Consider the following 24,710-nt stretch of genomic DNA (forward strand, 5'->3'; position numbering starts at 1 on the left):
ATTCAACTGTTTTTTGGGAAAGCCCCGCCATTACCTCAGGGATGCCGATAGTATGCGTTGAGGCACCAGGTGGTATTAGGTTTGGTTCACCTGTTTTTTTAACCCTATGAGCAAGGGAGAGTGGTACGAGATGCCCCTGGCAAGATGCATTGCAGACACCAGTCTATGTGCCATGTCGTGTGGGACGAAGTAGTAGTCTATGCATTGGAAAAAAACGAGATCCCAGATTCTATCGCATGTAGTATCCTCCATGCATTCACCAGCCCCAGTGCCGTTACAAAGGAATTCAGTTTAGTCGGGAGATTGGAGTTTCTGTTGCCCTTATGAGATCTGTCCCTACGCACCTCCATTACCTCATTCAAGTCCCCATCCAGCACCCCCGAATCTGCTTGCTTGTCAAGCATTGCTGCTTAGAGGTCCTTCAGGAGCTCGAGCGTGAGTGGTGGGGGTGCGTATACCGCCACAATGTACACACAGTGTTGCCCCATATTTCCCCATCGTCCTGTTGGATCCGCCTGGACCTCCCTCAGTTGAAATGGGAGATGTTTAATAAAAAAAAAAAACTCTCTCCTGAATATGCAGCTTTCCTGATTTCTAACGTTTCTATTCCCGTGGTTCACACCGTAAAAACGCTCGCTGTTACGATTGAGGCTGAACTTACCATGAGACCTCATGTGGCCAAGACTTGCACATCATGCAGTTGGATTAATAAACAGCTTGGTTCTTTGCGTCCATTTCTGTCTGTTAACAATATGTCCATCCTAGCCTCGGCTTTGGTTAACTCGAGGCTAGATTATTTTAACAGTCACTTAGCAGGCACTGCCCAATCCAATTTAGCTGCCCTTAGGATTACTCAACATGGTGCGGTTAGAGCAGTGCTTGGTCTTTCAAGACGGTATTCTATTACTGAAGCCAGACAGAAACTGCACTGGTTGCCCATTAAGCACCGGATTTTGTTCAAAATCCTTACACTTACTTTTAAGTGTCTGAATGCTGAAGCTCACAGCTACCTCACTGAGCGTATTCAGCGTTTTGTACCGGTGCAACCTCTTAGGTCACTGGAACAGGCTAGGTTTAGTCAGCCAAGATTTTGCCTGGTCAAATTCAGGAAAACCAGGTTTGATGTTGTGGCTACTGTTCTGTAGAACATAATTTCTTTGCACCTCAAGCTTTTTTTAATATTTGTTTTTTTTAACATGTTTATTAACTTTTCTACACACAATACAAACCAAACAGTGCAAAAAAGTAAAATCGTCCAATATACAGTGTTGTGTCCAGGTCCACTGCTCCTCCCACACCCCCCCCAGCCTACTTCATTATTATTCCGCTTCTACACCCTGCGTTTGGGGTTCCTCATCTTCTGTACCCACTGAGTGCTGCCCGCTAGATTCCTCAAACGTGGGTCCAAAAAGTTCTGTTATCAGTTGCCTCCAACTCACCAAAGTGCTCGCCTCTTCCTCCTCCCCACCCCTGCCCGCTTCCTGCCACACCACAGTCTCTGCCTCTGCCCATTGCTGCATATCTTTCCACCACAGCTCAAGTTTGGGTTTATAGCACGCTTTCCACCCCATAGCAATTCCTCTCTTTGCCAAGACATATGCCAGGTCCTTCATCTTGCTAACATGCTTTAGTTTACGTGGCCTGGGGAACCCTCCTATAAGGCAAGCCCACGCTATGTCCACCCCCATTTTGATTCTTTTACCATCCATCTTTCGTGCTATTTCCCCCCGGAATTGCTCTATTATCGGGCACGACCAAAACATGTGCGTCATTCCCGCATTTTCTTCGTTACACTTCGGCATGCTTGGCGCCCTGCATTGTTAAATTTAGCTATCCTCTGAGGTGTCATATACGCCCTATGGGTCACACATAATTGTATCTGTTGTAATCTGGCGTTTCTCGGCACTTTTTTGTGGTACCCTTGGGTTCGTTCCCACATCCTGTCACTCATCTGGGCCCCTACCTCTTCCTCCTCCCAATCCAGCCTGAGTTGCGTCACCTCTTTCCCAACTTTAGTCATTATCATCTCATATAATCTAGATCAGGCTTGTCCAACCTTTTTGAATGTGGGGCCGAAGCATTAACTTTTTGTCACCCAGTGGGCCGGCAAGCCAAAAGTCAACTTCACCCAAAGCAGTATATTAAAAAGCAATATTGTGTGACCTTTGACAAAATAGCATCACAGGCAGTGATAGCCATGCAGTCCCAAAGATAGCTTTTGGTGTCATGGGCAGTGATCAAAGGGTAGTTGCTTGTGATTTGTTTGTGTCCATGTGTTAATATTTTTCTGAAATAGTGGGGGCGACCAAGCGTAGCGAGGGAGCTACAAGGTTCTAGGGAGGGTTTGGGGGGTTGCCCCCCCAAGAATTTCTTTTCAAATATGGGGTTGAAATAGTGGATTTTACAGCAGAAAAGGTGACCAAAAAGCCATAAGTTTACAATCAGTTCTAAAGGGGAACATGAAAATTCCATGTCACCAACAGCAGAAAAGAACATTTTACAACACAACACATTTTAATGATCAATGTGTCCACAGTGTAAAACAGCACTGTCATTGATGTAACACATTGTCATGCTGGTTGTACCCAAAATATGCCTCTGTAGCAACATGTCTATGCTGGCTGTTCCCAATTTAGGCCAGCATTGTCCCGTACAAAGCATGATTGATGCTGCCTGAGCATGTGCAGTGTGCCCAATACATATGGCAGCTTATCTCTGTAATACACATTACTTCTGTGGTGATGAAAGAAGCATAATTTAATTCAACAGATAAAATGTGGAAAAGCGATCACCCAAAGGTGAACCTAATTGAAGAAACGCAATGTGAGCACAATCTTAAAATATGCAACCTAGCAGGCCTTGTGCACACTTTACCTTTTCTTTCTTTCACCAATAAATCGGGGGGAGAGCGCAAATGCAGTCCCCCACGACCAGAAATAATGTAGTCGTGTATCCCACATTTGTGGACATAGCAGGGGTCAGCAAATCCGATGTGCAATGGGTAAGCCTCACCCTGGGAGATCTGCCCTTGAGATCAGATTCTCCCCTGCCAGCTAAGTATGAGTTGCATGCAAGAGGGCAGGGGTTGGTCAGTTCTGGGAAGCCCCGCTAAGCGAGGGTGAGAAGGCAGGTCCTGACCCAGCCCCAACCCCCCACCCCCTGCAAGCTCTGAGCGTCTGCAGAGCTGCCTGTCCCACGTGCAGGGGGAAGCTCTGGCAGGCAGAGCCCAGCAGAAGAGCAGATTGTAGCGCAGTTCCTTTCTCCCATGAGGCCCTGCTCAGCCCGAGATTTGTATAAATAGCAGAATGGCTCGAGCAGGCCTGTTGTAGTCTGCCCACTGGCCTGTCGGCCCCACACAAACCCATGGCCCTCCTGAGCAGAGCTGCTCAGCGCTGGCCCCATTGACACCATCATAATCATCCTGGACCTCGATGCTCCACCACCCCTGAATCTCAGAGTTCTGCTCAATGACAATGCTGAAGCTTTGACATCTTTGCCGTAACCATATGCTGTGTTGTGTCACTGAGTCTTCCAGTGCCATCCACTTGGCACGGCCTACTGTTCCCAGCGTTTTCTACCCACAAATCAGCACCACTGCCAAACAGAACTGCATCCTTGGGGCCCATCGCTGCTGCTCTCCGACTTGACCCCAGCCCAGCCCAAAGGCACCCATGCTTCTGGTCTGATGCTGAACAGCCTGGCTCTGCTGAGATCCTAAAGACAAGAACTAAGGTATTTTGGGAACATAGTACTATTGTTTTTTGTATTGCAACTGTATCAGCTCACACTTCTCCTGAAGGGTATAGGCTGCCCTCAGACTGCGCTACCAAAAGAGTGAAAATAAGTTACACATGTTGGGCTTGCCTGTTTCACTTTTATTATTGGGATCACTGCTGCATGGGTATTAAGCGCCTTATAAACAACCTATCAGATCATATCATAGATCACAGATCAAGATCATAAGCAACTTCCAGAAACCTTGGCAGGTAGTCCACTGAGGCCTATTTGCAGGTTGCAGTGTGTTATTGGGGCACTACTAGGGTAACATATAGTGCTGTACATATGGTATTCGCTATGCTTTGATACCCCACTGGCCACATCTATAATGTCCAATTTACTTGGTATAATGCATGGACATTTTCATCAATCCGCACTGTGATTAGAGGTAAACGTAACTGAGCTCCCGCTGTTCTTCTTTGTCTCGAGACGAGGAAAAAAAGCAATGCAGAGGTTAAGTTTCTCAGCTGATAAAGGTTCATCTTTGGTGACATTCGCAATTCAAAAGAACGATTTTTGGGGCAGACCGGCTGTGCCGCCGCAACCCCTGCTAAACATATGTCCAGAGATGACAAACCTTGAAAGTAACTCCGCACAATGGCCCTCTGAGCAGCGGCCCACGGCTAATCAGGGGTTCAGGAATCCGCTGTGCTGCCCACGCCAAGAGGAACTCCTGCACAGCACCTGTCAACATAATCCTTCGCCCTGGTCAGCAGTCTCTTCTCCTCACCTGGCCACCTCCTCCCTTCATCTCAGCTCCGCTTTTGCCCCTCGGAGCACCATGCAAGAGAGGAACGGGCATTCTGGACCGGAGCCCGTTCCTCTCTTGCATGGTGGGTACTACTTGCCTGAAATGGGATATTTAAATGCAAAGTAATTGCTACTATATTAATCCCATTGTTCATAGTTTGTGGGAGTACTGGACAATTGTATGGACCCACGCTCACTGAAAATTAACGGTATTCCAGAGGTAACCCCCACTATGCCGTGATACAAATTAGTCTCTCCTTCCTCCATCATCAAGTCCCAAGATCATCTTGACAAATTTATTTATTTCTGCAAGGTTTGTCGGATATCCGACAGACATTGCATAAATAAATAAACGCTTTGTGGCTTTGGACTGTAACTACCTCTGTTGACCCCATGTGGTCAACCGAGGAAGTTACAGTTTTGCGCACCGGCACATTTAAAAAAAAAATCTCCCCCCACCAGTTCAACATATGGATTTTTCTCATCTGCGCCATTGGCAGCCCATATTCCCAAAGAGCTCAGGGACACTGTTTCAGCTGTGCGGTTCATTGATATGTTCACTCTGCTTCCAAAGGGTGGCATAGATTTGAAGGATGCCCAATGCAGGACATTGGTGCGTTGGCAGAGAGGCTTTGCCATTATGGGTGGCATCTTGCTTGAGGATGCACCTGAAAAGATGAAGGGCTTTTTTGACTTTGGTGAAACCATTCGCAAGGCCCACGACCAATCGCCATTGGGAGGGTGGCGATACTATGATGAACAGTTCCATAGATTGAAGGAATTTCACCCAGACCTGAGCTGGAAAGTGATACATTCCCACCTGTGGCTGAAAATGTCCAAGCCAGATCCGACTCTTATCAAGACCATTGAGCAACCTGGGATTGTGCCACCTGGGATGAGGGTACCAAAAAGAGGCTTCTGCTGGCCCTATGATAAAAACGAATGTGGGAGGGGAAGCCTCTGTCGCTTCAAACATGAATGTTCCAACTGTGGGGGTAATCACCCAATGGTCATGTGCACTCAGTTGTCCCTTGCTCTCTTCGGGGCTGCATCAAAGATGATGTAGTTCATGGTTGTGACTGTAAAGACGAGTGGCACTTGGCACATTTTGTGCATTAGTTGATGTGCAAGTGTTCGTATAACAGTAACCTGTTGTTTGATACTTATCTGTGCTGCCATTAAAGAATATTGTGCCAACACAAAAAAAAAGAATTGTTTTTTTTTTTTACTCGAGTTGTCCAACATACGGCCTCGCGGGCCACATAAAATGGCTTGGCGGGCCGCATTGTGGCCCGCGTGCCGTATGTTGGACAACCATGATCTAGATGTTTCGTGCCCTCCTTCCGCTATATCATATATCATATCTATGGTGGTGTCCTTCTCCTCTGCCAGTGTGATCTCTGACCAGGTCTCTTCAATCCGCCGCACCATCCCATGATACGCAATATACTGGCCCGCATGCAGCCCTGTGTCCCCCACCAGTTCTTCAAAGTCCCGTATAATCCCCTCCTGCCATACATCCCCCATTATTGATTCTCTGACCGTTTCCCAGTGCCTCCTAATGGCCTGTCTCAACTGCTTGTCCTTAACTGCCACAACAGCCAGCGGGATCTGCGGGGAGCATGGGGCCAGGTTCTCCATTAGCTGACAGGCCTTCTGCCATACCTCCCACCCGAGCTTCATCATCGCCGGGCGCTTCCCCATTTCCTGCTTGGGTAACCAGATAATTTCCTTTAGGAAAATTGGGGCGCTATCCCTTTGAAACAGCCTGTGTTCTGAAGTCGGCTCGTCTGAGAGCCATTTAGCTACAAATAGCAGTTGACTGGCTGTATAGTATGCCTCAAAGTTCGGTAGTTTAATGCCCCCCTTCTCATATGGGTTTTGTAGCTTCCATAGGGCCACTCTGTGCCTTGTCCCGTGCTATAGGAATACCCTGCATACACTGTTCGCAAAAAACCCTCTGGGAATCAAGTACAGGATATTCACAAAGCAATGCAACAACCTGGGCAATACGACCATCTTAAGCATTGCCCCTCGTCCCATCATTGCCAAAGGGAGCCTTACCCAAAACTTCATGCTGTTCTCCATTTTCTTAACCACCATCTTCGTGTTATGTTCACGTTCTGCTTCTGCCGTATGGTATATGTTTATTCCCAGATATCTGAAGGTGTTAACCTCGCACGGTATCTGCAGGATCGGTAGCCGTTCCGCGGGGACCCCCCTATACCTGCCTAATGGGAACACACAGGACTTACCAGGGTTCACCGCTCTGCCAGAGAGCCCCGCAAATGGTTCCATCACCTCCAGTATATATTGGAGGTTCTCCTCCGGGTATCGTAGGTACAACAGCATATCGTCCGCGTACAGGGAGATTAAATGCAGCTCCCCTCCCAAAGGAATACCTATCACATCATATTGCTGCCTCAGGTATATTGCCAAGGTCTCTAACGCCAGAATATACAGCATATCGGACCACGGGCGTCCCTGCCTAGTGCCTCTGCTTAGTTGCCCCTGTTTTGACCCTGGCCAAAGGCGCGCTATATATGAGCTTGGCCCACTGAAGGTATCCCGGCCCCATGCCGTATCCGCTCAGTGCCGCTAGCAGCCAGGGCCATCTGACCGAGTCAACCGCCTTTATCGCGTCCAGCGATACCACCGCCATCTCCCCTTCATCCCCCTTTGTGTACTCTATGATTTGATGAAGACGCCTGAGATTATGCGATATGTTCCTGTTGGGAACATACCCTGCCTGGTCAGGGTGTATTAACTTGTCTATGACCCTCTTCAATCTGCCTGCCAGGACTGCCGTTAATATTTTGCTATCCTGGTTTAACATTGAAAGGGGCCTATACGAGCCACAGTCGTTTGCTGCCTTATTAGGTTTGGGAAGTGGTATTATAACCGCCTCGCTCAAGGACGCTGGCAATTTTCCAGTCTTGTACGCTTCGTTCAACATCTCGAAGAGCGGGGGGAGAACCTCTTTTCTGTATGTTTTATAGAATTTCCCTGGTAACCCGTCGTTCCCCGGGGTCTTACTGGTAGGTAGTTGCCGCAGCGCCTCCTCCAGTTCCTCCAGGGTGATCAGGGAGTCTAGTTCTTCCCTTTCTTCTGCACTGATCTGCGGCAACCCGATATCTTCCAACGTTTCCTTCATTTCCTGGCTACTGCTTCCCACTTGGTCTTCATACAGCGTCCTATAATATTCTACAAATTCCTGGTTAACCTCTTCCTGAGTGTCTGCCAAGCTCCCATCCATCCTGTCGATCGTTCTGATGGTGGGTCTAGGGGTCTCATTTTTATATAGCCATGCTAGCACTCTTCCGGGTGTGTCCCCCCCTGCATGTTGTCTCTCAATATACCTCCTATAGTTTAGGTTTGACAATCTCTCCCAGCATCTCGCACATTTTTGTTGCAACCCAAGTACTACCTCCGCCTCCTCTGCAGTATTCCCTCCCCTTTCTGCTATTTTTTCTTTCTCCGCTTCCATTGCCTGTAGTTCGGGTACAATCCCACACTGCAACCCTTTGGACTTCGCTATGGCTATCCCCCTTACCACCACTTTGAACGCTTCCCAGAGCGTGCCCTCTGCCTGGACGCTGCCTCTATTTATTTCGAAAAAGCTGATTATTTCCTCCCTCATACCCTCTTTATACACATTATCTTTCAGAGCCTTTGCTCTCAACCGATACCTTGGTATCCTTGATCTCTGAGGCCTGAATTGCCACACAATTACCAGCGGCGAGTGGTTTGAGAGGACTCTCGCCTTGTACTCTGCCTGCGTAATTTCTGCCGCTTGTTCCTGTGTGACAAACACATAGTCTGGTCTGGTATATATGTTGTGCGGGGGCTGCATAGTTGAGAGTATTCTCTCTCTGACGTTGTTGCGCCTCGCCCGGCCTTCCGCCGCCTCCTGCTCGGCTCTCCCGGTTAGCCACCTGCTGTTTCAATATTGGACCTCTTTGGCGCTGTTCACCCCAGTGTCCGTGTTGACCTTCACTGTGCTTTCTAATTTGCTTGTCCTCTCCACCAGGGCCCTCACGTCCTGTCTCAACAAGTTCTCTTCGATCCCCACAGCATCTATTTTATTCTCAACTGCCGTTCTCATGTCCGCCATTGTTGTACCCTACTTGGTGTTCAGATCTGCTATGGCTGTTAGAATGGCACTGTCCTCACGGGGGACGCCTCTCTCCGTGGGCATGCTTGCTGTCCCTTGTACTAGGGTTATAGGGGTTTGCTGTGCCTTTGCAAAAATGTCCATCGTGGGCTGTTAGTTCTTGGCTTTGCCGCCCTTCCCGGTCATTGTTCCACAGAAATCCTGTCCCGAGGTCTCTCCTCTTCGGGGGTGGTTGTCTCCACCTGCTATACGCCTCTCGCCTGTGAGGCTAGGGCTTATGCTCCCGCGTGGCAGTCTTACCCAGTTTTATCTCCGTGCTGTGGTTGTTGCTGCATTGGTATGCCCTTCTGGCTTTTGTCCACAACAAATGTCCCCTCTTTACAGTATTTACTGTCCCCACCCCCAGTTCTGTGCCTCCGGACCAGTCCTCCAATCGAGCGCTCCTCCTCCGACTGCAGTCAGCAGCCAGCAATGTTTTTTGCCCGTGTTTGCCCCGGTCGGATTAGGCCATTGGGCAGTATGAGTATTCAGTGACCGCACCGGTCTCACACATATTTCCATTCTCCCCATTGCTGCTCATTTATCCCATGTCGGGCACCTCTCGCTTGCCACGGCTTATGTTTTGCCGCGACCAGCCGTGCGTCCTGTAGTGTCCACACGTGTTAGGCAGAAACCTGTGCAGTTCCCTCTGGGACCACTGCAAAAGATCTAGGGCTACAGGTGTTTGGCAGTAAACCCACTTGGTAGCAGTCTGTACCACACAGATTCACTTGGTAGCTGTGGCTGAGCAGTCAGACTTCCCTCAAGAAGAGTTAGGCAGTATACAGAGTATTCACAATAGGTCAAATGAACACAGTAGAACAAGTAAACACTGACCAGGGCTTGGTGTAAAAGAGATATAATTATTTATTTAAAACCACATCTAGAAAAAACACACAGGCTCTAATAGTAAGCAATTCAAAAACACGGTCACTAAAAGATATACACTCCCTTAAAAGAATATTAGACAAGTCTTAAGTAAAGCCCCACTTATTTTCAGACAGCAGTGAGCGCTTAACGTAGATGGCACTCTAATAATTTGTTTAAAAAAGGGAGAGAAAAGCATAGAATCAATTGAAACAGATCCCAACACTTTTTCACGAACACAATAAGAGAGGAAGGCAAAGTAACACCGTGAATTCAGAGTCAGTAGGCCGGACCCGCTTTAAGAGGATCAAAACGAAATGTGTCCAAGGTCACACGGTTGCAGTGCACAAAAGTCTAGTAACGGTTCAAAAAGGAGTTGGACCAAAGAAAGGGACCAGTTAGAGGGTCAAGGCGGCCAGCCCAGTCCAGAAGGTTAAGGGGTTATTATTACCTTGTAGCAGTCTTTAGAAAGGGAGGCCTGGCGGACACGGTACCTTAAAGTGGTGAGAATACTCCAGCGGGGGCAGTTGTTCCTGGCAGCGGATGGAAGTCGGTGCTTCGTCCGGGGAAGAGAGGATCTCGTCTGGGAGGAAGACAGGAGTCCGTTGCACTGCCAGGGAAGAAACCAGCTGCAGAGTTTCTCAGGTACAAGGAGCGGTCTGTTGGTTCACAGTCCAGTGGTAAGTGGCTATCCGGCTGCTGGGGTGCTTGGCACGGGCAATTCGACCACAGACCGGTCTGGGGTGCGAAGAGAAGAAGGTAAACTGGTTGTGCCCACCAGTCAGGGGAAGAAGCCTCTCCAGCCGGGAGATCTTCTCTGTCGTCGGGAAGTGGTGAGTCGGTTCCGCAGGGCTCCACCGGTGGTGTCATCGTGGTAGGTCGGCTCAGCTTCTCCCTCGTCGGATTCTCAGGTCCTGTGGCGACTTCTGAAGTTCCAGTCCCCAAAGCCCTGCTTTTATGCAGCATACCGCCATTCACTCAGCCTAGCTGTCAATCAAACATGCTAAGTGGTGAGCTGGCCGGCTCACCACTTGGGCCAATCACACGAGTGCGACTTGAGTTACCAAGGTAACTCAGTCCAGGGTGCCTAAACTCCCTCCCACACCCCCTGTGGTACCCAGACAGAGTGGCACCACTTTTAGAGGCTTCTATGGAGAAGCCCGCCAAAAAGTGGAACAAAGGGCTCGACTTGGGTTGGAGTCACAGAAGCGAACACAAACGCCATTTTAGAATCGAGTCCTGGCAAAAAATACCAACCGGCGAATTAATAATTAAATAAACCGGCGGTATGTTCGAGGCTATGAGAATTAAATAATTAAAGTTGGTAGTCTCGAACAATGGGAAAATCCCATAGGGAAATATTCGCGGATGAATATAAAAAGTAGTATCCACTGCCACCAGCCAAAACTCGATCAGGGGGGGACGGAGACGTGCCCCCTCGACTAACAGACCTCGGGGCAATCGAATTGCCCCGACCAGTACGTCCACAATATGATGGTTTGTACTGGTTTCTGTTAATAATTTGGGACTAGTAAAGCCAATGGTGTCTTTACATGCCCTGGGAGACAGTAGTCAGTCGCATGGTATGGAGTCTATGGTGGGGGGTCACTATGACACCCCTCTCTTACTGCACGGAGGGTGCTGTGTAACACGCATAGTAAAAACACATGAGACCCTATGGAGTAAAGGACCCCATAGCCCATAAAACACATTAACAGTCAAAGGAACACCATAAATCATGTCCAAGAGTGGGAGAAAAAGATCTCACTCTTGGCAGGAGAAAAAAACAAACTCCAGAAATCCAGCAAAGCTGCTGGTGGGCTCACTAGGTTAGGCAATTCAGCCTAAAGAGAGAATTCTCCCTAACAGCACCCGCACTGCCGGCCCCCACACTCTGCTGTGCCTGCGGGCGTCACAGCATTTCAGTCCGCTCCTCCTGCGCGGGCCCCGGTTTCTCCCTCCTCGCTTCTCTGCTTTCGCAGAGGCACACCCGCATCCCTGGTGCTCGCAGAGGTCCGGGCAGCAGCTCTCCCATGCGCGCCCAAGCGCCTGCAGTGTCTTCGTGCTGGCAATCTCTGCACGACTCAGGGCTCGCGCCTGCCGTCTCCCACCTTACACCGGGCGGTGCAGAGGCGTATATGCCATGCTCCCGCAGCGCACGTCCTTGTTCTCTATTGACTGCTGCTCTTCTTCCAGCCACACACTTCGCTGTATGTGCTCCCAAACTCACGGGTCCCTTTGTTATGGCCTCGCCGCCATCTTGCCTTTTTAGTCCCGAACTTTGTCAGCCGTGAGCCTGCAACAAAGTTACAAATCTGGTAAACGCATTTGCCTTTCAGCTTACGAACACACACGTATTGTTCCAGGCGCTTTCGTGCACTCGTGATGCTGTTTTGATGTCAGCTGTCGGTGGTAGGCAGCTCGCGCTCTCCGGGATCTGTAGACGGATCATGGAACCTGGTGAAGATGCAGCCTACTCCATGGCTGCCAGGCCACGCCCCAGCCCCCCCTTTGCATCTCAAGCTTGCCATCTCACTGGTTGATTTCAAAAAGAAGCTTAAGACCTTTCTTTTCACGTCCTCTTAGAGCTTTCCCTTCTTTTTCCAGTTTCCTGCACTTTCTTTGGACTGTTTGTTTTGTCTAAGGCACGTTAACAAGAATTACAAAAAATAATTCCTCCTCCCCCTCTCTGTCAGGTCTGTCTGCCTCCCTGGTATGGGGGGAGGGCCCACAGTCATACCCCCGCCTTACTGTAGTATAGAGGCCTCACTGCCGCAGTGCCGGGCCATCCCTCTTTTTCTGTCTCTTCCGACTTTCGGTTTCATTGCTAGGCGCGTCCCCGCTCGTTCTCAATCACTGCTGTGTTTATATTTGGCAGCCGGGTGGGCCTCGTAGTATCTCCACCTCCACTTCGTCTGTGCCGAGGTGCCGGTTGCTCCACTGGTATTTAGCAGGGCGGGGTGAAGACCGAGGGTTGCCGCTTCACCGGAACCCTCGGTGCCTGTCCCTCCCTCAGGCCCTGAGGCACTCCACACCCCTAAGGGCAGTGCACCGCTGCAGTGCGTGTTCCCTAAGGCTGCATGGGAAGTCAGGCGACGCCCCCGCCCCGCGCTTTGTACCGGGGTGTCGGGCTGGGTTTTTCCTCCGTTGGTGGTCGGATCAGTGGGTCCCCGGCTCTTTGATGTGCAGTGCTGATGATCCCTGTCACGCTGCAGGCCAAGATGGTGGGCGACAGGATCATGCTGCGCGGAGTCCGCTTGCATGCAGGCTTCGCTGCACTGATTTTCTTCAGGTTTTTTTCATGCTGCGGACGCCTTAGTGAGAAAAAAGGAAACCCAAAACTCACAGGAATTCAATCTTACTCTGAGAGGATTATTTGCCTAACGGCACATACTATCCTTATCCCAAACAAAGACATGCACAGATCTGGTGGTGACAATATCCTCCTGAAGAACCGCTTTTACACTCAGCGGGGAAACACGTGTCGAGGATTAGAGGATAATCTTTTCATATTATTGAAGGCACCCCTATGATACATTAATAGAGGTGTTAAGACCATTTAATTTATTCTTAACATACTAGTATCTGGGAACATACCTCTATGACAAGTAAATAGAGGCCAATAACGCTGAACGAAAGCGCATATGAGTACAATGTGTAATCAAATCAAATCTATGAGCAATCAATGTGTACTTGTCAATGACAATTTGAATGAACTGTGTTAAGAAATAATGTATAGAAAATGCCCAATATGAATGAATTGTGCTAAGAACTAAATAAGCAATCAACAAAAAAAGATTTAAACACAAAAAAATAAGCTACATAATTGGCTCTCACCCTGGTGCTAGTTACAAAATCGGTTGGAGAGCCACCCTGCCACTAGGGTCGATTTGCAGGATATAAGCAGCTCCGGCAGAGCACCAGAAGCTCACCTCTGCATGTGCCGGCGGCTCAACAGCACCCCAAGTTAGCTATATTCTTAATGCATTTTTTCTATTACACAATATTGTAAAACATAATAGTGTATACAAATGGATAAAAGCCTTATAAGAGGATACAATTAAAAATGCTTTAATGCAGTCGCATCAAAAGCCCATACAGAAAAATACAGGTGAGAATATTTCAGACTAAAAATTCAAAGCTAAGAAGGAAGAAATCCATATTGAGTAAAACCTTTTTAATAAGAGCAAAATGACTTGCTATTATCACCTTCAAACAAGTACAAAAATTGTACCCCGAAATATCAGTGCTGCAACAGCAAGCAGTATCTCCTGGCCACTAGGAACTCTGTCCCAAAAGTCCTCCTCATTTAATATTCTTTCATCATGAACATAGCCCACAAATAATAGATGTCAAGTGTTAGCTAGTGCCGGACAATCAACAAACAGATGTTTTCTAGTTTAAACAGCCTCAACACTTGCATACGCCACAGATATTATTTAGACTAGTTTCATCTAACCGAAATGCTATAATTTCATCTGTATTCAACAGCTTTAGTCTCAGGTGTAAATACTGATCTCTTCAATAGTGGTTTGGACATTCTTGAAGATATGCTGGAATTTTGCCCAAAGCCTTATCCCACTTTGAAAGGCTATTATACAGTCTTGAGCTCCTCAGTTCCCTAATTCTCAATTGAATCCGCTCTGAACAGGATCTTTTTCACCAGTACTGGATTTTGTCTTAACATACCTTCCAACATATGCCTGCTGGTTACCATTTTCCTCACTGCAATGCTCATGTTTGATAACGGGGCCCGGAACATTTCTTGTTATAGGTGCACTCGGATGTTCTAGGATCGAATTTGGGAATGGAGATAAAAACTAAATAAGGATAACATTTTCCACTATAGCAGCCCTACCTGTTATCTGAGCCGCTACTAAAGGAAGGCAATCTGGCAGGCACAAAGCCCTTTTCCATGCAATACTTTCTATCTTTCCCCAGTTCTCCTTTTTATGTAGGTGACCAAGTTCAGTACCATAAAGAAGAACAGGAATCACTTTGAGTCGATAAAATTAAATCAAATGTACAATGGAAAACCTACAGATAAACTATTTAGTGAACCTGGGGAGGCCCAAAGAATCTCCTAAAGTGTTACATCTAAATAGATTGAAGGCTTTGATCCCAATAGTTGAAATGAGAGCCCTGCTGTGGCTTCTGATAGGGAAGAAGATGAAAATGAACCTCTTCCTGATCTGTTTCAATCCAGCTGTTCCGATGTCTACATTGAGCACGTCAAGTGGTCCCCTCAACTGACTCTACAACAGCAAGGCGAGGTGCAAACGTTGGTTCAACTGGTTCCAAGAAGGCGACCGGCACTATCAAGGTGTGAGTGTCGGAGCTCCGTCTCCAAAACAGCCCTAACAACATGGCATGGCACAAGCATCCAGCCAACTAAGACTGATAATTGCTGACCTGCTGCACCGACAGTGTCCCTGAAACGTGGATGAGCCCGGGTGTGTCCGTGAGCGCTAATTTGGTTGACACAGGCCTGACCGTGTGGCAAGCCGTGCCTGTGCCCATGTGGTGTGGACACCACATACGGCATAGATTATATGCTGGGCCCTGGCCTGTCTTAGATGAGGCTGCCTCTCCCAGCAGCAGACCAAAGGCAGGGGTGCTGGGGAGACAGCTGACCGGCTGAGAAGACCCAGGATGCCTGCATCTGACAGCGGATGCAACAAGTGAGCCCGGAGTGCTGTGTGTGCCGGCCGCAGCCGACCCACCGATGGGGGTGAGCGCGGACAGGTGGCGGCAAAGTGACGAGTGGAGGCTGGCTCTCAAGGGCACCACAGGACTTGTCCTTGCAACCTAAACAGTATGAGGCTCCCCACCCTAACAACACAGGCCCCAGCCTGTCTGAACTTAGCAACTCTTGCGGCACCGTGGGCTCAGAAGGGAGTGGACCTGCCAAATAGCCCTCCAGAAGGAACAGACCAGTTACCGGGGGCCAGCAGCGAATTGGGTCGAGGACCCATTCCCACAGTACCAACAGTCCCACGTCCCGCTCAACTTTCGTTGCATCTGTGGACTGAAGGGAAGAGTAGTCTAGGCAGTGCCCAGGATAGAGTCCTTGGTGGTTCAGCACGCTATTGGGGCACACTGTGTGGAGGGGGCCACTCTCCTTTACAATATATCCACCAGCCCTTGGCCACAGGAACAGTGAACACTGTTGCTCAATGCCAGAGGACAATGGGCAGAGCACACCCGGTAAATGGCACCCATCGCCACACCACAAGAGTGTACCATCCGACACTGTTGGGCTAAAGATGCTGACGCTCGATTCTAAGATGGCCGCCGACACCAGGTAGACGTGCCGGTGGTGCTCCCGTAACCTCCTTGCAACCTCTGTCATCGTCAACACCCCGAAGCAGTTGCTCCTGCTCTGATAAGAAGCGGGAGGATAGCAGAGAAGATACCTGGAGCAGGGAGAATTTGGAGAGGTGACAGGGGCCCCCGTACTAAGGCTCCACTGTGGGAGAGGAGAAACCCCGGCCAAGGACTCGGGAGAATGCACTCCAACCCACCCCCTGGCTGAGAAGATAGCAGCGGGCCTTGCCCCCCCGCCCCTCCGAGAACACTATTGAGCAGAGGGACTCAGAGACTAGAAAGGGTCCGCCGCAGCAGCAGCTGCGCTTAAGGAGGGGCGACAAGGCGAAGCTGAGCGGGAGACGAGCAATGAGCACCTCCCCGACAGGGCCCACACTAACTGGCAGCAGAGAGGTGAGGGCCCAGGGGAGGAATAGAAGCGCAGGAACCCGGGCGCGCAACCTACAGCAACAGCAGATCTTTGGCGCACTGGGCAAGGAAGGGAGAGCACCCCAGTCGGCAGAGGCCCCAAACGGAGGGACCCGGAGACCAGAGAGGGTCTGCCGCGGCGGCCGCAGGCATCACAAAGAGCAGTAAGGCAAAGTGGAGCTCGAGGCGAGGAACGGGTAGCCTGCCGCCGGGACCCGCACTGACAGACAGCGGAGAGGAGCGAAAAGGCGACACGAAGGCCCAGGTGAGGAGCATTGGCGCAGGGACCCGGGTGACTCGCCTGCGGCAGTGCCAGACCCCCACCGCCTGGGACCCTGGGGCGAAGTGGGAGTAGAGAGGGGCACCCCATTTGGTGGGAAAAGGCAGCCGCAGCCCTCAAAAGCATAGGGAGCACCACCCGGGCCCCCCCGGAAGACTGCGTGCCAGGAGTGGCATGTACCACAGGACCTTGTGGGTGTAGACAGCACGGTAAGAAGCAACTCTAAAGGCACAGAGCGAACCAGAAGGGAAGTGTTGGAACCCCTTATCGGCTACGCTAACAACGGGGAGGACCCAAGGTCGGGTCACACCCTTCTGCAGACTCCAACACTGGGCAGAGAGGCCCACTGCCTAGCCAGGGAGATCGCCCACAGCTCCAGATCAAAGGGGCACCTCCAATGGAAAGCAGGCCCCCGGGAGGAAAGGCCCAATCACAGGTGAGCGGAGAGGAGTATCAGGGGGTGGCGGGGGCACTACGGGCGCAGACAACTGGCGCTGAGCCAGCTGCAGTGGACAGGGGCGCACCTGTGGGAGATAAAGGGACCATGGCCGAGGCGGCCCCAGCAACACAGGCACAGGAGGACACTCAAGAGGTAGGGGCAGACAGCTCCCCCCCCCCGTGATCCAACCAGGTGGAGAACTGCCCCAACACCACTGAGCAGGAGGAGGGAAAGGCGCAACGTGCCTCAGAGGGTCGGACATCATCACCCGAGAACCCAGCTGGAGTGAAGGAGATGTAGAGAAGGGTCAGAGTGATCGGCCATCATGCAAAGCCAGAAATCACCTTCATAAAGCTGCAGGTCTGAGTTGGACCGAAGGAAGCAAAGGGAAAGGTGGAGTCGAAGGGTGTAGAAAAAAGGAGCCACTTGGAAGGCCTGAGCAGGAAGGAAGGAGCAACCGCGTGACCCTCCCTGGAGGTGGAACAACCCTCGGGCTTAACAGAATACCGGGAGAGGTAAGAGCACCAATACGCTACACCCACCAACAGAGGGGCATTTCAGGCACTCCAATTACTCCAATATGTCAAACAAAAACAAAGCTAACAGAGGGGCGCCCATGCAAGGAGGCACGCGCGGAACGCTACCGACGATGTGGACGGCCAGGGAACCCTGCGAAGAGCTCAGAGATACCCAGGAGGTAGCGGCAGGCGGTAATATGTCAGAGGAGACGGACCCAACGGCGTCGATATCGCGCCAGTACTTCAACAGCGAAATGCTATCCCTGCAATTTAACCTAGCCAAAACGTTCCAGGAAAAATTTCAGCTGCTACGAACGGACCTCAACGTGGACTTGGGGGGAGGTCAAACAGGAACTGAGCCAGCTAGGAGAGAGAACAGACATACTTGAGAGGGACTTACAGGAAGTGGACGAAGACACGAAAGTGAACCGTGAGGCCTTTGAGAAACTGGACGCAGCGACCCGAAACTTGTACATGAAGAACAGGTCTCGGAGGGTTAATGTAAGACTGAAACTGCTACCGCAAACAGTGCAAGACAAGGATTTGAAAGGGTTCATTCAGTGCATCTTCGCGGACATCATAGGAGAAGCAGATCCGAGTAGGGTAGAATTAGACAGAGTCCACAGAGTGGGACGCCTCAATAGAGACACGAAGGCCAGACCAAGGGATGTGCTTGCAGCCTTTACAAGATATGCACAAAAGGAAGCAGTGCTGAGGGCAGAAAGACAATAGGAACCAATCAAGTACCCGGACCAACAAGTGTAACTCTACCAGGACTTGGCTAGCAGCACGCTGACTAAACAGCGCCAGATGGGCCCAGTCGTGGCAGCACTTAAGGAAAAGTGGATAAAATACAAATTGACATTTCCCTTCGGGCTCCTGTTCGAGTGGACAGGGGGACAAAGACGCATAACCACCCTGCAGGAAGGCACAGACCTGCTGCACATCGACCTAGATCAGGAACAAAGGGAGGAAAGGTCCGGGAGAGCACTAGAAGGGAACTAACGGAACAAGGCTGAAACCCTGGGAGTGGTCCACGGTCAGAGAAAAAAGGAGGAGAAGGGCGATGCTATGCGACCCTCCACATAGGGAAGGAGGAGATAAATCAAACCGAGAGGAGAAGAGAGCATCGGGCAGGGGGGGGGAGTCCTGAACAGGCATTATATAAAGGGGTGGTGGACGAAAGGGTGAGAAAACAGAGCAGGAGGGGGGGGCGATAACCTCTTGGAATCGGAAAGGGTGGTGAGAACCGACGGGGAGGGAGAGAGTGGAGAGGGTCGAGAACCCAGACAGGGAGGGAGAGAAAAGGTGGGGCGGGGGCCAAGGGGGTGCTTCAGGCTGGGAAGGGGTAAGGGTCGGCACAAGGGGAGAGCAAAGGGGAGGGTCAAGGAAGAAGAGGTAAGAAACAACGGCATGAAGAAGGGAGAGACCGGGGACCAATAGTAGGCCAGGGACGAGACAGGACTGATAACCATTCAAGTGGGTAATACATAGGTTGTATACGAATTGTTCGTATTACAACTGTTCGAATGAAAATTGACCTTTTCACAATTGACCGAATTGTGAAGGTCAATTGTGACATATATGCGGGGGTAAACCCCCCGCAACCTCCAAAAAACCCTATATATATATTTCTGAGGCTTGTGGAATCTGCTTAGATCACATGCTGTGCATAGGCCGACATCTAGTGGAAGCTGCGGTGAGTAATGTATCCCATATATAAGGTCAATTGTGACCCTTTAAATTCGGTCAATTGTTCATTCGAACAATTGTAAACGAACAATTTGGGTAATACCAATACATAACGTAAGGGAGCTTAACACCCCTCTTAAGAGGAAAAAACTAGAACAATTCATGAGAAAAGAGGGGCCGGACGTCGTGGGGCTTGGGGAAACACACCTCATGCTCAAGGACCAAGGGCGGTTAAATCTGTGGGGTTCAACCAGATATTGCATGCCTCCGGGAAGGACAAAAAGGGGGGGGGAATGGCCCTAGCCAACAAAAAAACAGTGGACTTTAGAGTCATTGAAACCATACGGGACAAGGATGGAAGGTATATCATCGTCAAGGGGATGCACCAGGGCCTCCCCTATACCATGGCAGTAGTGTACGCTCTAAATTCGGGTCAGGAGCAGTTTCTGAGGCGCGTAATGGGGACTCTGGAAGAAAAAGCAGGGGGACAAATAATCCTGATGGGGACCTCAACATAGCTTGGGATCGTGAGCGGGATAGATCGGGGGGCCCAGCGAGGACTGGGGGAGCAGTGATGTCAGCAGAACTAAGGGATAGGATCGGAAGGGCTGGGCTGCGGGATGTTTGGCGGGAGCTGAAGGGGGATGAAGAGGGTTGCACTTTCCTATCGGGGGTCCATGGGTCTCAACCAAGGATCGACTATGTGTGGGTCTCCGTGGGTCTGATGGGTCAGATTCAGGAAGTGAAGACATGCCTCATTGGGATAGCGGACCACAAGACTGTATTCATCCAAATCTAGGGCGAAAGGAAAGAGGGTTGTGAGGATGGAAATACCCAAAGTTCCAACTCAGGGACCCAACTATTAGAGAGGAAATGGAAGGGAACATAAAGAGCTTCTTCGCGTATAACAAGAGAGGGGACACAACGGAAGACACGAGATGGGACACCTTCAAGGCCACACTCAGGGGGGAGTTGATGGCAGCAAGGGCACAGAGGGAAAAGCAGTTGAAGGAGCTGGAGACGCAGCTGGAGACAGAGGTGGAGGTAGCGAGACAGAAGGTGGGCACAACCCCAACTAGGGCCTCTATGAGGGAATACAGAAGGGCTCTAGGGCAACTAGAAGTCCTCCGGGCAAAAAACCCCAAAGGGGCACCACTCACCGTCCGCCAAAAGTATTACGCCAAGGCAAATAAGGCAGATGCCCTTCTAGCACGATTGAGGGGGACGAGGTCAAAGAACATGATCACAGTCCTAAAAACAGGGTCAGGGGAGCGGGTCACGCAGTCGGGGGACATTCAGGAAACTTTGGCAGAGTTTTATGAATCCCTGTATGCATTGCAGAACTCCCAACCCCACCTACAAGTGGAGGTTCTAGAAAAGGTACAGTTACAAAAAATTGGAAGGGAGGCAAGGGAAATCCTTAACGGGGAGATCACGGAGGATGAAGTGAGGAGGGTAATTGGTAACCTGCCGTCAAACAAGGCCCGGGGCCCAGATGGCTACACTGCGGCCTTTTACAATACGTTTGCAACAGCACTAATTCCGCACCTCACATTTCTCTTCAACACATTCAGGTCCACAGGCAAAATAACCCCATCCATGGAAGAGGCTAGACTTACCCCTATTCTCAAGCCTAACAAAGGCCCAGAGGATTGAACATCTTATAGGGCTATAGTATTGATAAATGTTGATGCTAAGATTTATACGAAGGGAGGCCACCAGGGGGCGCAGGCAAGATGGCAGCCTGATCCTACAGCTCCCTGTGTAGCCCCAGGAAAACAGCGGAGACATGCTGAAATAGATCCCCAGAACCCAGCAGACTGCGAGATTCGGGTGTCTGAACCCGTAAGGAGCCCACCAGTCCTTCTTTGGTGATTGGAGGCCCCGCCAGTCCCGAGATAGCCCGTGGTACGCGGCGAGACTCCCCCTCTCCACCCATTGGCACCAGCGGAAGATTCAGCCTCTGGGCTTCTCATCGGCCCGAGAAAGGAGGAGCCCGGCACCCAGCCGGAGCCGCTTGCGAGGTACAAGCGGATCCCTCGGGACATCTCCGCACAGGAGCCCTTCTAGCCTCGGGCGGGCCCCCCACCTGCGGCCCGTATTGTCTGCCGCTACAGTGGATGATGAGGAGAGGTGCCCCGTGGCCCTCCAACTAGCGGGAGCGGCGCCAGTCTTTTGCGCTCCCCCGTCCCCAGCGGGTACTTTGAAGCACCGGCCCGGGCCAACGCGGGAGCGCGCCCGGGCCCTTTCAGGCTGCAATGCCGTAGGAGACACAGGCAGCAACACCCCACGGGACCCCGCTCCCTCCCAGGTGAGGCCCCCCTTGTTTCCCGGGTCGGAGCGGGTGGGCGTTCGGACCGCTCCCCCCTCCTGGAGCTGAACTGCGGGGGGACCAGGTGGATGCCAACTAGCACCATCTTGGCGCGCTTTGGTCCCCCTTGCTGGGCCCCACCATCAGCTTGGGCCGTCGCGGGGGCGCACCCGGGGGCCCCCCTTCCACTCATTGGAGCCACGGGTGTTGGATTGCCCACCTAAGTATACAAAAGGGTGGGGGCCTGGGGGGGACTCCCATCTCCTCCCCCGCCGGGACATATTACGGAGGCGCCATCAGGGCCAGGAGGTGGACTACAGGCAACCCCCAGGCAATATTGCCCCCCCTTCAATACATGGGGCAGGTGCAGGGGTAAATAAAAAACGATAAGGTGCCTACAGGGTCAGAGAATCTTGGCTTTCGAACTACAAGACCCCTTGGAACCTACAGTGAGGACTTTGAAAAAGCACCTAATCAGCCCCCAGGGAACCTGCCTGAGCCCAAGACACCAGTGGTTAAGATCCACTGAGAGCTGAAAAGACTGTGAACAGCAACACGGCAACAATAAGGTCCGAGGAGAGGTGTCGATCCCGACCCCCCTGGGGTGCACGCAGAGGAGCGCCAGCCACACATCGGGGAGGACAGCCCGCGGCGGCAGTGGTAGAATAGACCCTGGTGGTGGGGAGAAACCACGAAACAAGTGAGGAAGCCGAGAGCGCCGGGGGGGGGAATAGTGCCACATGCGTTGGAAGGAAAATCTAGCCAAATACCAATTCACACCAGATCACCCAGAGATGGAGACTGGTCCCTCCCCCACCCCAGCCCCAGACCTGCATGCCATCCAGGGCAGTATTCAAACAATCTTGGACGAAATAAGAGGGATGCGGTCCGATATGGGGGCTAAACTGACCGACCTCACCACAAAGGTTTCAACACTGGAGGACCGAATCGAGGGGGTCGAAAACAACCAAGCCTCCACCGACCTCTTAGAAGCACAGGCGGAGGCTAGATTTAAGGAGATGCGGCGCCGCGAGGAGGACCTCTGCCTAAGGGTCGATGACATGGAGAATTGCGAGAGGAGGAATAACCTACGGATCTTCGGCCTGGTGGAAGCGGAAGGAGAGACAAGTTTTGTTGTTAGCGAAATTCCCGGGGCCAGTGTAGCAACCCTGGCGGTTTGTCAACTAACTCCGACGTGAGTTGGGTGAAGGAGACGAGCGCCTTGTTGGATGGGAAAGGGGGGAGGTATAGGGAGGAGGGCGAAGGGCACTAGGTAAGGGGTACAACACGTCATGGGACAACGAGCTACGGGAGGATACGGACCCGGGGGATCACACTGTCATCTTAAAGGGCATGAGTAACGACGACCATGGTTGAAGGTCGAGTCGGCAAGCTCAATGTAAAGGGCCTGAACTCTCAAAATAAGCGCTCCCTCACAAGATATGTTTCAAAAGCAGAAACTCCTCGTTCTCTTCTTGCAGGAAACACACTATAGGCGCGGGGCGGAGTAGACGATAAAGGGGAAGGAAATTGGCAGGAATTTTTGGGCCTCACATAAATCTTCCAAAAAGGAGGGAGTGGGCATTCTCTTGGGTAAATCAATGCATTTTATAGATGTGGAGACGAAAAGGTGTTTTGGGGCAGATTTCTTGGTATAAAGGGGCTTTCTCAGATGAGGCGGATTACCCTGGCCACCATATATGTGCCCAACACCGGCCAGGTCAAATTCATCCATAGGGTATTCCAGGTCATGGACGAATGGGCGGAGGGGGCAATGATTCTTGGCGGAGACTTTAATCTCATCACGGATCCCCAGCTAGACTGGTGGTCCGCTAAAGCGGTGGGGACAAAGGAACCCACGAAGGAGAACCTCGTTATGGGGAATCTTCTGCAGGAGTACTATTGGGTGGATATCTGGTGAAAGTGTCATCAAGCTCCTGGGGGTATACATTCTTCTCTCCCCCACACCAAACGTATACTAGAATCAACCTATTATTGGTATCAGAGGAGGGAGGAGGGGTGATAAGCGACCCATCGGTTGAGTCCGTCACCTGGTCGGACCATGATTTACTTGTCATGGACTGGCGGCTACAGGAAGCAACAAGGTCAAACAGATGGCGTTGTAATGACACTATCCTGAGAGACCAGGTATTCAGGGAATTGCTGCGATAGGAAATTGAGGCTTACTTTATAACGAATGACACGTGAGAAACACCGATAGTCATGGTCTGGGAGGCGGCCAAGGCCACCTTCCATGGCCTCCTCATAGCAGAGGGCTCTAGGAGAAAGAGGGAAAGGGCCCTAATTGAACCTGGGCTGTGGGGAGATTTGTGAGCCCTGAGAATACAGCTTACTAAGGGAGGCATAGATCGGGCAACCCTCCTGGGGGAAATGAGAGAAAAGAGGCAAGCTCTGCATACAGTCCTAATTGGTGAAGTGGTTAAAAAAATGAGATGTGCCAAGCAGAGATATTACGAAAAGGGAGATAGAGTGGTAACCCTTCTGGCGCATAGGCTGAGGGGGAACAGCGCGGACAGACGGGTTAAGGGTATTAAAGGGAGAGGTAATATCCAAACCAAAACTGAGCATATAATACAGTCCTCTGGAGGGTTTTACCAACAACTATATGCCAAACAGGAGGGAGGGTCCCCGGATGAGCTGTAGAAATACCTAGAGGATCATCCTCTCCCTCGACTTACAGAATTAGAGAGGGAGGTCCTAGAGGGGGACATAACGGAGGAGGAGGTCGAGCAGGCCACCGACGCCCATAGCCTCAGTTCTGTTTTTTCGTGAACGTGTTCGCTTCGTGAATCTCGGTACGCCTCGACTCTTTGGAGTTTGCCGTTTGCTTCTCGGTTCGTTGAACCTGTTTGGTTTTTGTGAAGACCTGTTCGTGGCGATGTCTACTTCGTCTTCAACCCCGCCTCCGGGCTTCAAGAAATGCGGGGACTGAGGGTCCAAGATGTCGGTCACGGACTCGCACGACGCCTGCCTCTGGTGCCTCGGGGGAGGCCCACGATACGGACGACTGTGTCGACTGCCAGTTGCTCACGGCCAAGGCCTTGCGGGAACGCAAGAAGAAGCTGTCGGTAGGTCGAGTGTCTAAGCCCCGGAAGTCGAGGTCTACGGGGCTTTCGACGGATGACTCGAGAGGCGACTCTCCGTGTCATCGTCGGAAGTCCAGTGGG

General features: G+C 51.1%; 1 protein-coding gene and 1 non-coding gene across 8 annotated transcripts in view; one reads left to right on the forward strand and one right to left on the reverse strand.

Annotated features, from left to right (window-relative positions):
* ARMC8 (armadillo repeat containing 8) overlaps window positions 1-24,710 on the forward strand; it is a 1,620,024-nt gene that overhangs the window by 899,650 nt on the left and 695,664 nt on the right. The gene's annotated exons all lie outside the window — the stretch shown is intronic.
* LOC138490642 (U1 spliceosomal RNA) lies at window positions 2,900-3,061 on the reverse strand. Its single transcript, XR_011275575.1, has one exon. It is a non-coding gene; the product is annotated as a U1 spliceosomal RNA (small nuclear RNA).

Source organism: Ambystoma mexicanum, chromosome 9, assembly GCF_040938575.1.
Source record: "Ambystoma mexicanum isolate Mex_15411 chromosome 9, UKY_AmexF1_1, whole genome shotgun sequence".
Classification (NCBI taxonomy): domain Eukaryota; kingdom Metazoa; phylum Chordata; class Amphibia; order Caudata; family Ambystomatidae; genus Ambystoma; species Ambystoma mexicanum.